This window comes from Perca flavescens, chromosome 5, assembly GCF_004354835.1.
Source record: "Perca flavescens isolate YP-PL-M2 chromosome 5, PFLA_1.0, whole genome shotgun sequence".
Taxonomy (NCBI): domain Eukaryota; kingdom Metazoa; phylum Chordata; class Actinopteri; order Perciformes; family Percidae; genus Perca; species Perca flavescens.
Window position 1 is genome coordinate 6,810,721 of NC_041335.1, and position 12,316 is coordinate 6,823,036.

Sequence of the window (12,316 nt, forward strand, 5' to 3'; positions counted from 1 at the left end):
TTCCAGGTAAGTAACTGTGAACTAATCGTAAATGCCTAACAAGCATATTTGAACTCAATAACTCAGCCTGACAAACAAAACACTTCATGTTCGAGGAGAAACTTCAAGCACTAATGAAGTAACCTCGCCCTGACTTCAGCAACACAAGGACTCTCTTTGACCTTGCCAGCATCGATGTTGTACACTGTAGTTTGGATGAAAGTGTACATGTTGTGGAGCATGGTGTTGTAAGATGTGCCAAACACAAAATGTGCCTTAAATAGTTCGTCAAAAGCAACAAGAGAAGAGGTTGACCTGCAAGGTATGGCATTCTTGTCGATAATGATGAAGAACTGGTGGATTGCATTCTTCTTAACTCCAACAGCTAGGAGATAGGGCTGAGCGCTAGTAGTGATGGCATCGAGATGCTCTTGAATGTTTGTTCCGGTCTGCGAAGACAAATGAGGGAAAACTCTAGTTAATGGCCAAGTAGTTGTAGAATATGCAGAAAGAGCCAATACACTACTCTTATTGAATATGAATATTGAATGAATACTTGCACCCTAATATTAGGTGTTCATACCACAAATTAGAAAAAATACAAACCTTCTTGAATACCACAAGATGTTTCTCTGCTTGGGATACGGAAACCTTTCCTGGTCTCTTCCGACCCTGAGCGGAGGGTGGAATCAGGTGTAGCAGCAGTAAAACCGATGACAGATCACTGTCCCAACCTGTAACAACACAAATTCAATGTTAACACACTTCAGTTACGTTGTTTTCTTTACAAAAGACCCCCCAGACAGACAGCAGTTCTATATCACAAGAAGTTCTCCAACTAAAACATCCACAGGGCTGAGTCAAATCTCAAAAGTTTTGTTCAGTAGACTGCTACAGAACGTACTCGTAAATCTTTCACAGATCCAGCTTCTTAGTATTATGTTGATATTTTAATGTTTACACATAATGTTGATATTGCAATACAACACGAAAGGTAGGCTTACAAGCATCTTACCAAAGTCAACATCCAATTCAGTGCCATCCTCAGGAGGATCAGCTGCCAGCAAGAGTTCTTCAAGCTCACTTGTGGATGGAAGCTTTCTGCATTGTTTGATGATCTTTTTCTTGAACGTGACCGGCCACCTTTCCAGAAGCTTGCTTCAGGTATCCTCTCCAAACATTAGAACAAAATCCTGTTCAACCTGGAGTGGGGTGGTGTTGGTGACAATTTCAGTTAATTGACAGCCAATCAAAATGTATTGGGTGCTAGTTTAGCTAGCTAGTATCACTACAATGTCTTATTTTCAAAATAACATAATTACCAAGCTTTTGACGTCTTTAAAACGTGGAAAATCAGACAGTATGTTGCTTGACTGCTGGGGGTCGAGGATCATTTTGCGGCAATACATCAGTTTCATTTTCTTCTTGATTGTGTCCGCATCAGCAGAATGTTTCATCAGTGAGATTGCTTCGTTACACTCATCATCAGTCAGGGCAGTCTCTGGAACAAACTGGGATTCTCGTCTGACAGTCGGTTCTCCAGACATGTCTTCACCAGATGATCCTTTGGCTGATTCTACACAACACGGGAAAATTTCAATCATGTCAAAAGTTTTAGTAGCCTGGCTAACTTTTAAACTACTTAGTACTCCACTGTAAAATATACTTTTTGAGCTGTAAACTAAATTATATGAATGTGCTGTGATGAAACGCATCATTGCTGGTGTTAATATTGACATTATTTCTTCACAATTTATGAAATCTGCAGTTTGTGGGTTGAAAAATGTATGAAAATGCCATCTACTGGTTTAAAATCACCCTAAAGTTTGCAAGGCCAGTTTATCACTCGCACCAGTCAGTGTCAAGGTCAAATTTGCTAAGAGGGAGGTGGCTAGCAGAATTGAAGGATGTAGTTGCACATTATACTATCTGTCTGGGAAACAGTGCAACAAATGCAATTATTGATCTAGCAACTGTTTTGTTCCATACATTTTCCAGTATTACCTCCGAATGATGATCGCCTGTCTTTGGCAGTGCCTCTCTGAATAGTTTTAATCCTCCAGGCCAAGTACCCAGTTCCACTCTCGCCATCATAATAATGCTCCTTGAAGGATGAAAGGATAACAAAAATGGATACTTCATTGAAAACAACATGGTCTGGTAGGATTCAAAAACTTCCAACAGCATTTAACATTACAACTATTACTGTGTGCAACTCACATAGCCATTCTTAGAGAATGGGTCACTGAGGTACGGGAATAAGGTCACTATTCCTTTGGCATACATTTCTTTCACCTGTCTGGGTGGAGATGTACTGCAAAATTGAAGAAGAAAGGATTGTGCAGTCATATTCACTTAGATTCAGATTTAGATTTACAGATTGAGAACACAAGGACTATTAACAAATTATCCATTCTTTTCTGTCATGTCAGCTGCCAGCATGTTCACCATTTTACGTCTCGTTTCATCCGTCAAGGACTTGGTTCGGTTGTATTCATTTATTATACGTTCCCCACCAGGTTTGTTGGTAAGACCTGATTCCACCAACTTAAAACAAAATGCATAACAATTCAGCATGTTATCTCCACTGCAAATAAACTGGAAATAAACTAATATGATGTCAGAGGATGTCCCGATCCAATCTCAAAGATTGCAAGTGCTACAAAAATCCAATGAAAAAGCCAATAATGGTAAGAAACTCCCTCGAGACAGCGACAATAACTTGAATGTACTCGAAGTGTGCCCTGTATTATCAAAAAATAAATAAAAGTATCTGATCAGGACTCGATATCAGCAGATACTTTTTTTTTAATCGGATAGGGCGCTTAAAAAAACTTGATCGGGACATCCCTAATCAGGACTTCAAAAATGTTTTGAAACCATATACAATGTATATTAATGTAATTTTAATTTTAATTCTCTGAGAACAGATTCAAGAACAGAATTTAAAATGTCATAATTGTATTACTTGCTTGGCTTCTGTATTCAGCCTCTGGCGTTTTCTGGAGGGGCTATCTGAAATAATGACTGTATCCTCAGAGTCCAAGGTATCAAGGGATGATGGTTGGGATTGCTCAGAAAAGGCCACCATGGAGACAGATTCTAACCATGATTTTTAGAAGAAAAAGAATTATATATAGTTCCCTCATAATCTAAGACACTTATTTAATAGACACCATGAACTTCATAAAACAAAGAAATAACTTATCCATTAATTAATTAACTGAAACAAACCTGAGTCATATTTGATGGTTAGCACCCCAGTTGAGGGATCCTTTATAATATCCTCAAAAACATCATCATCCAATTCAGTCCCTGAACTGTCAACAACTTTCACACCTTCTGTTACAGCTGGGACACCAAACTTTGCAAATGCTAGAAAAAACAGGGATAAAAGATTGTGTAAACAAAAGTAAATCATTATTTATATAATAATTTCACTGTGTACACCTACCTTACCCTATAAAATAGGTTTTAAACAAACACTATTAAGTGATTAAAATGGCTTTTTGTAGCATCATAACTATATCTTAAGCAATACATCCACAATTAAAGTGTAGTTACCAAGGGCATAACAGAAGAAATTTAGACGTACAAAAATGGACCAGTTCCAAAAACCTGAGAACTTAACATGTCCCATTATTTTAGGAATATTCCAGTATATCAATTTTAAACAGCTAAATTCAGAAAGTTATTAATAACATTGTCAAATTCTTACCTGCAATCAAATCAGATTTGGCTCAGTTATTCTGACAAATTTTTGAACATCTCCAAGTTTAGCTTGAAGCAGCATGCTCCCTGCAAATAGTATCAGTACAATTTCTCACAGTTAAAAAGTTGATGGTCTTATTTTAGCAGTATTTCCTTAAATAAAAACAGGTCACTATTTAACATACATAAGAATCTCATGCATTTCAACAGAACAGCACAGAAGCAAAGCCAACTTGAGTATAAGAAAAATATTGTTTCAAGCCACCAAAGTGCTGAGAAATGATCAGCACTTCTGCAGAAATGGCCAGTTAAATTGAAGTCACTGTCAAACACATTAAAAGGATAACGTCTGATTTTCATCCTTGCCCGCACAATTACTGCAATTGTTGGGTCTTTGTATATTATAGAGTGTGGTCTAGACCTACTCTATCTGTAAAGTGTCTTGAGATAACTCTTGTTATGATTTGATAATATAAATAAAATTGAATTGAATAATGTTAGCTTGACGTTACACCATAAGTGTGTGCTAAGTATTAAGTATTTTAACAGTACTGCTGCTGCTTTGAAACCCGAAAGTCATTTTGTATAATATCCAGGAAAAAAATAAAGGTACACCTCTTAAGCAGTGTCCAAGGTTAATGTCTACCCGCCGTTAACATAATAAATCCATGCTACCCGCACATAGTTAGCCAGTCAAGCTAACATAAAATGTAGCTAACGTTAGCTAGTTTAGCCAACTCCCCTTAGTCTTTGCTATGTTCCTGTAATATTTGAACGTTAACAAGAAGTACACAATCCCCCCTCCACGTTGTATTAACATAACTTACAATAAATGTGGCTGACATTGTCTAGTTTGAACGTTATGTTCGTCAGTTAATGTTAATTAACGTTAGCTTAATACTGCTGGCACATGGACTGGACCAGGGGTGGGCAATTATTTTTTCCATGGGGCCACATGAGAAACAGAAAATATTGTGGAGGGCCGGGCCAAAAGGCTGAACTCAATTCTGCATAATATTAATTGTATTTCTTTATAAAAAGCAGTAAATAACATTGTTTTGACAAGCTGGTGAGAGTAGGCTATATGTTTATAATTAAGCAATGAAAAAGTGAGGTCGCCTTACAAAAAATGTAATTTACTCAATTAAATTTCCCAAAGCAATGGTAAACAAAATGTGAACACTTTTTTTTACCATTTTGACTTATATTAGTGAACATTTTCTGTCACATTCACTCCAAAACACATTTTGAGTTTCAAATACTGTTGGAAAGAAATTCCTAGCATTCTACAGTAAAGACATCACAATATTGTATTTGTGCTCCAAACATTAAGCAAGACACATCATATTGAACTGTCAATGTACATCACTGAACTGTGAATATTGAGAAAAAGGGTTCCAAAAAAAGTGTCCCAGTTCACTGCTAGTTGTTGCCTTTACATGCCTACATTTGTGGTCTAATCACCTCATTTGGTGTTTTTAAGTTATTTTTTCTTCAGTGAGAGAAATCTAGTCTCTGCTGGGCTTTAACGAGTGCATCAAAGTCAGGTTGAATGTATGAGGTGGAGATGCGAAGCACAGCTGACAGATGATCATCAGTGAGAGAGGATCTATACCTGGATTTTGTAAACTTCATCGTTGAAAATGTTTGTTCACATATGTAGGTAGAGCCAAAGAGAACCAACATCTTCTGAGCATGTCTCCTCATGTTTGGTAAGTTCTCCTCCTTAAGAGAAGAGTAGAAATCCAGCAGAGATCCGGACTTAAAGTGCTCTGCCAGTACTGCATCAGACTGCAGGTCAATGAGTTCTAGCTGAACATCACTGGGTGCATTATCCACACTGCAGGTAAAGGGAGAGGAAATCATGTGCATTTCATCCTCGATTGTTCTGAGATCTTCAAACCGCCTTGAAAACTCACCATGCAATGCTCCTAACATGGATGAGTACTTGCGGAGGTGATCAGCTGATGGTGTGACTTCTTTCAAGGTTTGCATGTGAGTGAGAGTGTTGCTCTCCAGTTGGCTTGAAAGAAACTGCATCTTTCTCATGAAAGCCTTCACCAGGCTGTGCATTTCATGAATAAAAAGGCCCTTGCCTTGCAGTTTGGTGTTCAGTTCATTCATCATTGCAGTCACATCAACAGCAAATGCAAAATCTGCCATCCAGTCATCATCTGAGAGCTCTGGGATGTCTTTGCCTTTCTTCTCACAAAACTCTCGGATCTCTGCTTTCAGGTCCCAAACTCTTTTTAGCACTTTGCCCAGGCTGAGCCATCTGACAGCTGTGTGGTAGCCGATGTCACTCTGCTCAGTCTCATGCTCCTCCAAAAGTGCGACAAACTGTCTGTGATTCAATGCCCGTGCCCTGATGAAGTTTACGGTTTTAGTAACAACATCAACAACATGGTTAATTTTTAGCACTGACTTGCACAACACATGTTGGTGTATAATACAATGCAAAAACACCAATTTCTGATCTGCGTTGATTTCAGTCACTTTATCTTGCATACGTTTCAAAAGTCCGACATTTTTCCCTGTAAGATTGGGACAGCCGTCCGTTGTGACACCTGCCAGTCTGTCCCATTTCAATCCCAGGGTGTCCATGCATGCATTTACCTCCGTAAACAGATTGCTCCCTGTCGTCGTTCCTTTCATCAACCGCATTGCTGCCAGCTCCTCCGTAATCTTGAAGTCCGTAATCCCACGGACAAATATGAGTAGCTGGGCTGTGTCGCGGACATCACAGCTCTCGTCCAAAGCCAAGGAGAAAAAGTCAAAACTTGCCACTTCACGTTGCAGTTGAAGCTCCAGATTTCCCGCAATTTCCTCGATCTTTCGCGTCACGGTTCGCCTGGACAGCGGGACTTGCTCAAATGCTCCTTATTTTTCAGGGCATATTAGTGCTACAGAGTCCACTGCTGCTTCATATTTATTTGTCCCGTTGTAAAGGGCAATTTTGGTCATACTGGCCCTCATTTATCAACCTAACGTAGAAACCAGCGCAGATATAAGCGCAGAAATCATCTTACGACAGGCTTCACGTGGGATTCATGAAAAGTTCGTATCACACCAATCCGAGTGTAAGAATGGTCGTACATTGATAAATGCGGCGGCTGGAAACGATCGTCATTTAAATATCACGCCCCAATATATTCTGGGTTTTGAGGCCTCGCCCCTACAATTTACAACATGGCAAGACGTAATCCGGCTGAGAAGCGGCACTTTTCAGAGGTGGAGATTGAAACCCTGATATCTCTGGTTCATTTGCACTAACATGTGTACTTTTTGGCAGCCTGACAACTGGTATTAAAGGCTGTAGAAAGAATGCGGAATGGAAAGAGATCACTGATCTACACGGTAGCGGAGTTTATGCAGTGTCTTTTATTTTACTCGTGTTTTTTTTCATGAGTCAGAACAAGACAACAGCTGAGGGAGAGCGCGTGTTTTGTTGACATTTCCCTTACTTTTGTACACTTAAATTTGTTGTTCACAAATAGTGCAACACCACCTAGTGCCTTCCAGGCAGCGCTGCCTGGAAGGAGCCGTTGGGTCAAAAAACACAGATAAACGTTCTACATCCTCTTCTTTCTCAGTTATAAGCCAAGTCTCTGATGCTGCAATTACACTAAACATTGAGAAATATTTCATATAGTCATTAATTTTAAAGAAGTTGCTATACAGGCTTCTACTGTTAATGTGTATAATTGACAGTGTACCATCCATTATTATTTTGCCTTTAAATTGTTCATCTGTGTAATACTCACAGGTGTGGTTGATGTTATTGTAGAAATAGTCATCAGGGTCAATATTGTTCTCCATTTCATACAGTTCATGTTCATTGAGGTCAATTGTTTCTAGATTCAAGTTTTCATAGTTTCCATGTGCATGTCTCATAGTTAGGTGGTCCAAATTCACCAAGGTAGTCACGCTTCCCGTGGAGTTGTTTTTTAAACTTTATTGTTCAAGTAAAAATACATAGATAGATAGATAGATAGATAGATAGATAGATAGATAGATAGATAGATAGATCGGCTTTATAAAACACAAATTGGGAAATGACTCTGTTACAGCATCAGGTTACAGAGACACACACACACACAAACACACACACACACACACACACACACACACACACACACACACACACACACACACACAAAAAAACAATTGTGATGACCTCTCCCACTCATGTGAGCTGGGTAGTACACTTCTGATATACATATCAATGATATGTGAGTATAATTAATTATGGGTTAAATAAAATTAGCTTTAATGTAATCCTAAATTTGGTGTGGCCTCCCTTCTTTTGTCTTGAATTTAAGCCGATTCATGACAAAGTGGGGGCTCATAATATTTAGTGTTTGAGTTAAGACTTATGTTACTTTGTCTAATTGGTATTGCACCAGTTTTGTTGTGCTAATTTGCATTGAGTTGTTTCTCTGGTCATAGAGGTAAGAAGCCGGACTGACTTTCTGAATTGTGACTGGTGTAATTGCTTTCACATGATGTTGGTACATTTAGCATATATAGAGTCCATGTAAATAAGCAGGACTTTTAGCGTGTATAGAGACAGCATATTTCCACATGTAAATGGGTGAATTAAGGGTTTATTTCAACCAAACCAGAGTGGTGATCGTTGGAACAGTGGAAAGCTGAACCAAGACTGCTTTTGATAGTTTTAGTTTCTGTCCACTTTGACTGAATTGTGTTTTACGATTATGAAAGTCCTGAGTATTTACATGGAGTCTGGTGGAGTTTGGTGATGGTGATTTCGGGGCTGTTTCATGTTAAACTAAAAGGATCTTACTCTTTGACTAAAAGGTCTATCTCTGTAGGGTTCCATCCCATAATGTTGTCAGAGACTTACAATAATCTGAGTCTGTTAGCAGAACTTTTAGTGGACTCCAACTGAACACTAGTCCTGTAGGGTTACATTACAGCCCAGTTCATGGCTGCTGGTTACAGCCTTGGTGATAAATACTGGACCAGTTTTAAGGATTTTTGTTCACATCAGTCACTTGTACACAAATGAATAGTGAAATGTGGTCTAGCTTGAAAGATGCCACCATTTTTAATTGGATTTCTTTGAGAGTAACAGCCCACATACTCATCAGATTCACATTATACTAAACTTTCAGAAAATACCACCAGAACAGTTTCCTCATACAAACAATGAAGCTGAACTTTTTTTTTTTTTTTTTTTTTTTCTTAGTTCACAATGATGTGTGCAGCTGTGGGTCTCTGGGTCCTATCAGCGGTTATCTGCGTGGGCAGAGGCCATGACCATGACATGGCAGTCAAAGGCTCTGTAGTGGACGGCAGCGCCAACATAATCTCCCTGGTGAACTAAGCAAACAAGTTTTCCTTCCAACTCTACAGGAAGTTAGCGGCTCACACTGACTCACAGGGACAGAACATCTTCTCCCCTTTTTGTGTCGACTGCCTTGGCTGCGTTGTCGTCGGAGCGCAGGGGGAGACTCACCGTCAGCTTTTCAGTGGTCTGGGCTTCAACAGTTCCCTCCTGACGCAGACAGATGTGGACCAGGCCGTTCCTCCAGAGGGCCAAAAACACATCTCAGGACGCCAGTGAAGGGACCGCAGTGTTCGTGGACGACCACTTCAAGCCCAAGCCAGAGTTCCTGCAGACCCTGACTCAGTCATACTTATCAGATGGGTTCAATGTGGACTTCACCAATGCCGCAGAAAGTGCTAATACCATCAATAAGTATGTGGCAGAGAAGACAAATGGGAAGATTGACAAGCTGGTGGAAAACCTGGATCCAAACAGTCCTGTATCTCATCAGCTACATCTACTACAAAGGTAAGAAGGTCCTGTGGGATGAGATCTAGTCAGGCTTTAATGTAATAGGTTTACATATTGAGGTTAAATTGTGTGTATCAAACCAAAGTTTATTTCTGCTCATTAACAGGAAAGTGGGCGACTCAGTTTCACCCTAAACTCACCAAGCAGGACTAATTCAACGTGGACAAACACCAAGGTTTAGAGTTTCTCTTAATTCAGAAATTATTTTTGAGTCCCAGTAATTCACAGGGGTGAAGATGGGCATCATAAACATTCGGGGTTCAGCCCAAACCTAGAGCTGGGGTCCCTTGGGAATTTTTCATTTACCAAAGATATCAAGTATTTTTCATGCCGTTAACGCAAAGTTTGAAAACCTGATAGTTGCTACACCATAATTTGTAATGGGTTTCCCCTTTTGCATCATACAACACATTGTATACTTTAGATTACCTGCTTATACTACACATTGTACATACTTTATACTACACACTGTACATACTTTATACTACACATTGTACATAACTTATACAATTTATGCTACATACTTTATAATACACACTGTACATACTTTATACTATACACTTTATGCTAAACATTGTTCATTCTGTGTTTCTTAATGTTCAAATTGTCATGGTCCGGTTCCAGTCCCCATGATGAATCTGAAGTATCTTTTCTACACCTATCACGACGACCAGCTGAACACAACGGTCCTTCAGCTCCCCTTCAACAGCTCCTACTCCATGCTGCTGATGTTGCCTGACGTCATGGCAATGCTGGAGAACGCCATCTGCCCGAACCTCGTCACCAAATGGTTGAAGGCTATGATGACACCCAGGTTGGGAGAATCTTAATTTATGCTTCTAACATGTGGAAGGTTTGACAGACTCTTTAGTTAAAGAGTAAGATCCTTTTAGTTTAACATGAAACCGCCCCAAAATCACCAAACTCCACCAGACTCCATGTAAATAATCAGGACTTTTCATCGTAAAACGCACTTTATTTAAAGTGGACAGAAACTAAATAAACATGGAAATATGCTGGCTCTATACACACTAAATGTCCTGATTATTTTCATGGAGTCTGGAGTTTAGTGATAGTATTTCGGGGCTGTTTCTGGTTAAACTAAAAGGATCTTACGCTCTAACTAAAAGGTCTACAGCACTTTTTTTTTTTTTAAGGCCCTAGTAGCCAAATGAAACTTGTGCCCTAGTCAGAGTCACTGAATGTTTGTTTCTCTCTCCCCCCCAAAAAAAAAAAAGTTCTAGGAAATATAATGTGTATATATTCCAAAGTTCTCCATCAAGACTTCCTACAACCTGAACCATGTGCTGTCAGAAATGGGAATGACAGACATGTTTGGTGGTCATGCAAATTTCAGAGAGCCAAGGACTGGCAGTCTCAGATGTAAGTAAATGGAGCATAGGTTTTGTTTCGCACATTCCATTAATCGGTCGTCTCACTTACTCCACATTGCGCCGCAGGTTGTGCACCAAGCTACGCTGGATGTGGACGAGACCGGCGCTGCAGCTGTCACAGGCATCGGCACAGGAATAACGGAGTGGGTCCCTGTCCCTGAGTTGAAGTTCAATCCATTCATGGTCATCATCACTGAAAGCAATGCAGAGAAAATCTTCTTCTTGGGAAAGATTATCAACCCAACCATGTGATGGATCATCACTTTGTTTTTCTCGAGCACAGCTGTTGCATCTCATATAAAGGAATCAGAAAAACTTGTTTTGTCTCTTGCTTTGAGTGTAAACAGTTTTTATTGAACTATCTTTGAAGGTAAAATGTAGGGATAAAAAATGAATAAGCATTTGGTATTCATTTATAACCATCAGATTTTAAAAATGCAATAGAGCTCAACAGTGACCCCCTACTTTGTGAACCACTCTGGTTTTGGGTATTAAAATCCTTTTACTTAAGTAAAAGTACTTCTTCCACACCGTAGAAGTCGTGCGTTAAATGTTCAGTAAATGTCTTAAGTATCAGGAAAATGTACTTGAAGTATAAAAGTAAAAGCACTCTCACTAAAAGTCCTCACAATTTGGAAACCATTGAGTTCATACAGACTTTTCTTCTACAGGAGCAGAAAAATGAAATTGCATTTTAAAGTTGACTGGACACAACAAAACTAAAGTAGGAATGCTGTATGTTAAAAGGCTGCACTGGATTGCTGGCTTGACTGTGTAGGAATAGTTGAATAAGTGAGACTGGGTTAATTTGGTATGAATGCCATTGAGAAGTTGAATCTTCCAAATGTTTGAAAGAGGCTATAGACCCTTTGCAACCACGTGACGATGCCACGATGGACTGCAAATCACCAGTAATAAGTTAAACTGTGTAGTAGACGAGCGGAATGTTTCAATCTTTTTGAAATACATAACCGTAAAACTGGCTTCTTCTATTTAACAAGTTGTCGAGGTAGGGTGTCTGGTTGGTGCTCACAAAGTAGTATTTGTTGGAGATAGCAGGGTTGGATACCGACCCTTAATTCTTCGTCCATTTTCACAGAGGAGATGAGAACAATCAGAACGTGGCAACAACCCGCCCAGAACTGCAGACAATTCACCACTGCGGGTCCGCTACATAACGCCAAAGTGCCTACATCGGTAGGATTAACAGATAAAATGTCTACTCCTAAAGCTAAAAACCCTGCTTGCAAGCTCCAACCGCCGCTACGAGCCGTTGAACCAGTTCTCGCTGTCTCATCTCCAGCGGCAGGGCTCCGAGCCGGCCACGGAGAGCCCCACTCGGTGCTGTGTGTGTGTGTTGTAAAGAGAGAATGGGAGAAGGAAGGTTCTTGTGTGAGGGGGAATTCTT

The 12,316-nt window shown here is 39.7% G+C and overlaps 1 pseudogene; it reads left to right on the forward strand.

The window, feature by feature from the left end:
• Positions 1–8,908: 8,908 nt before the first annotated feature.
• On the forward strand, positions 8,909–11,160 carry LOC114556389 (serine protease inhibitor 2.1-like; annotated as a pseudogene).
• The last annotated feature ends 1,156 nt before the right edge of the window (positions 11,161–12,316 follow it).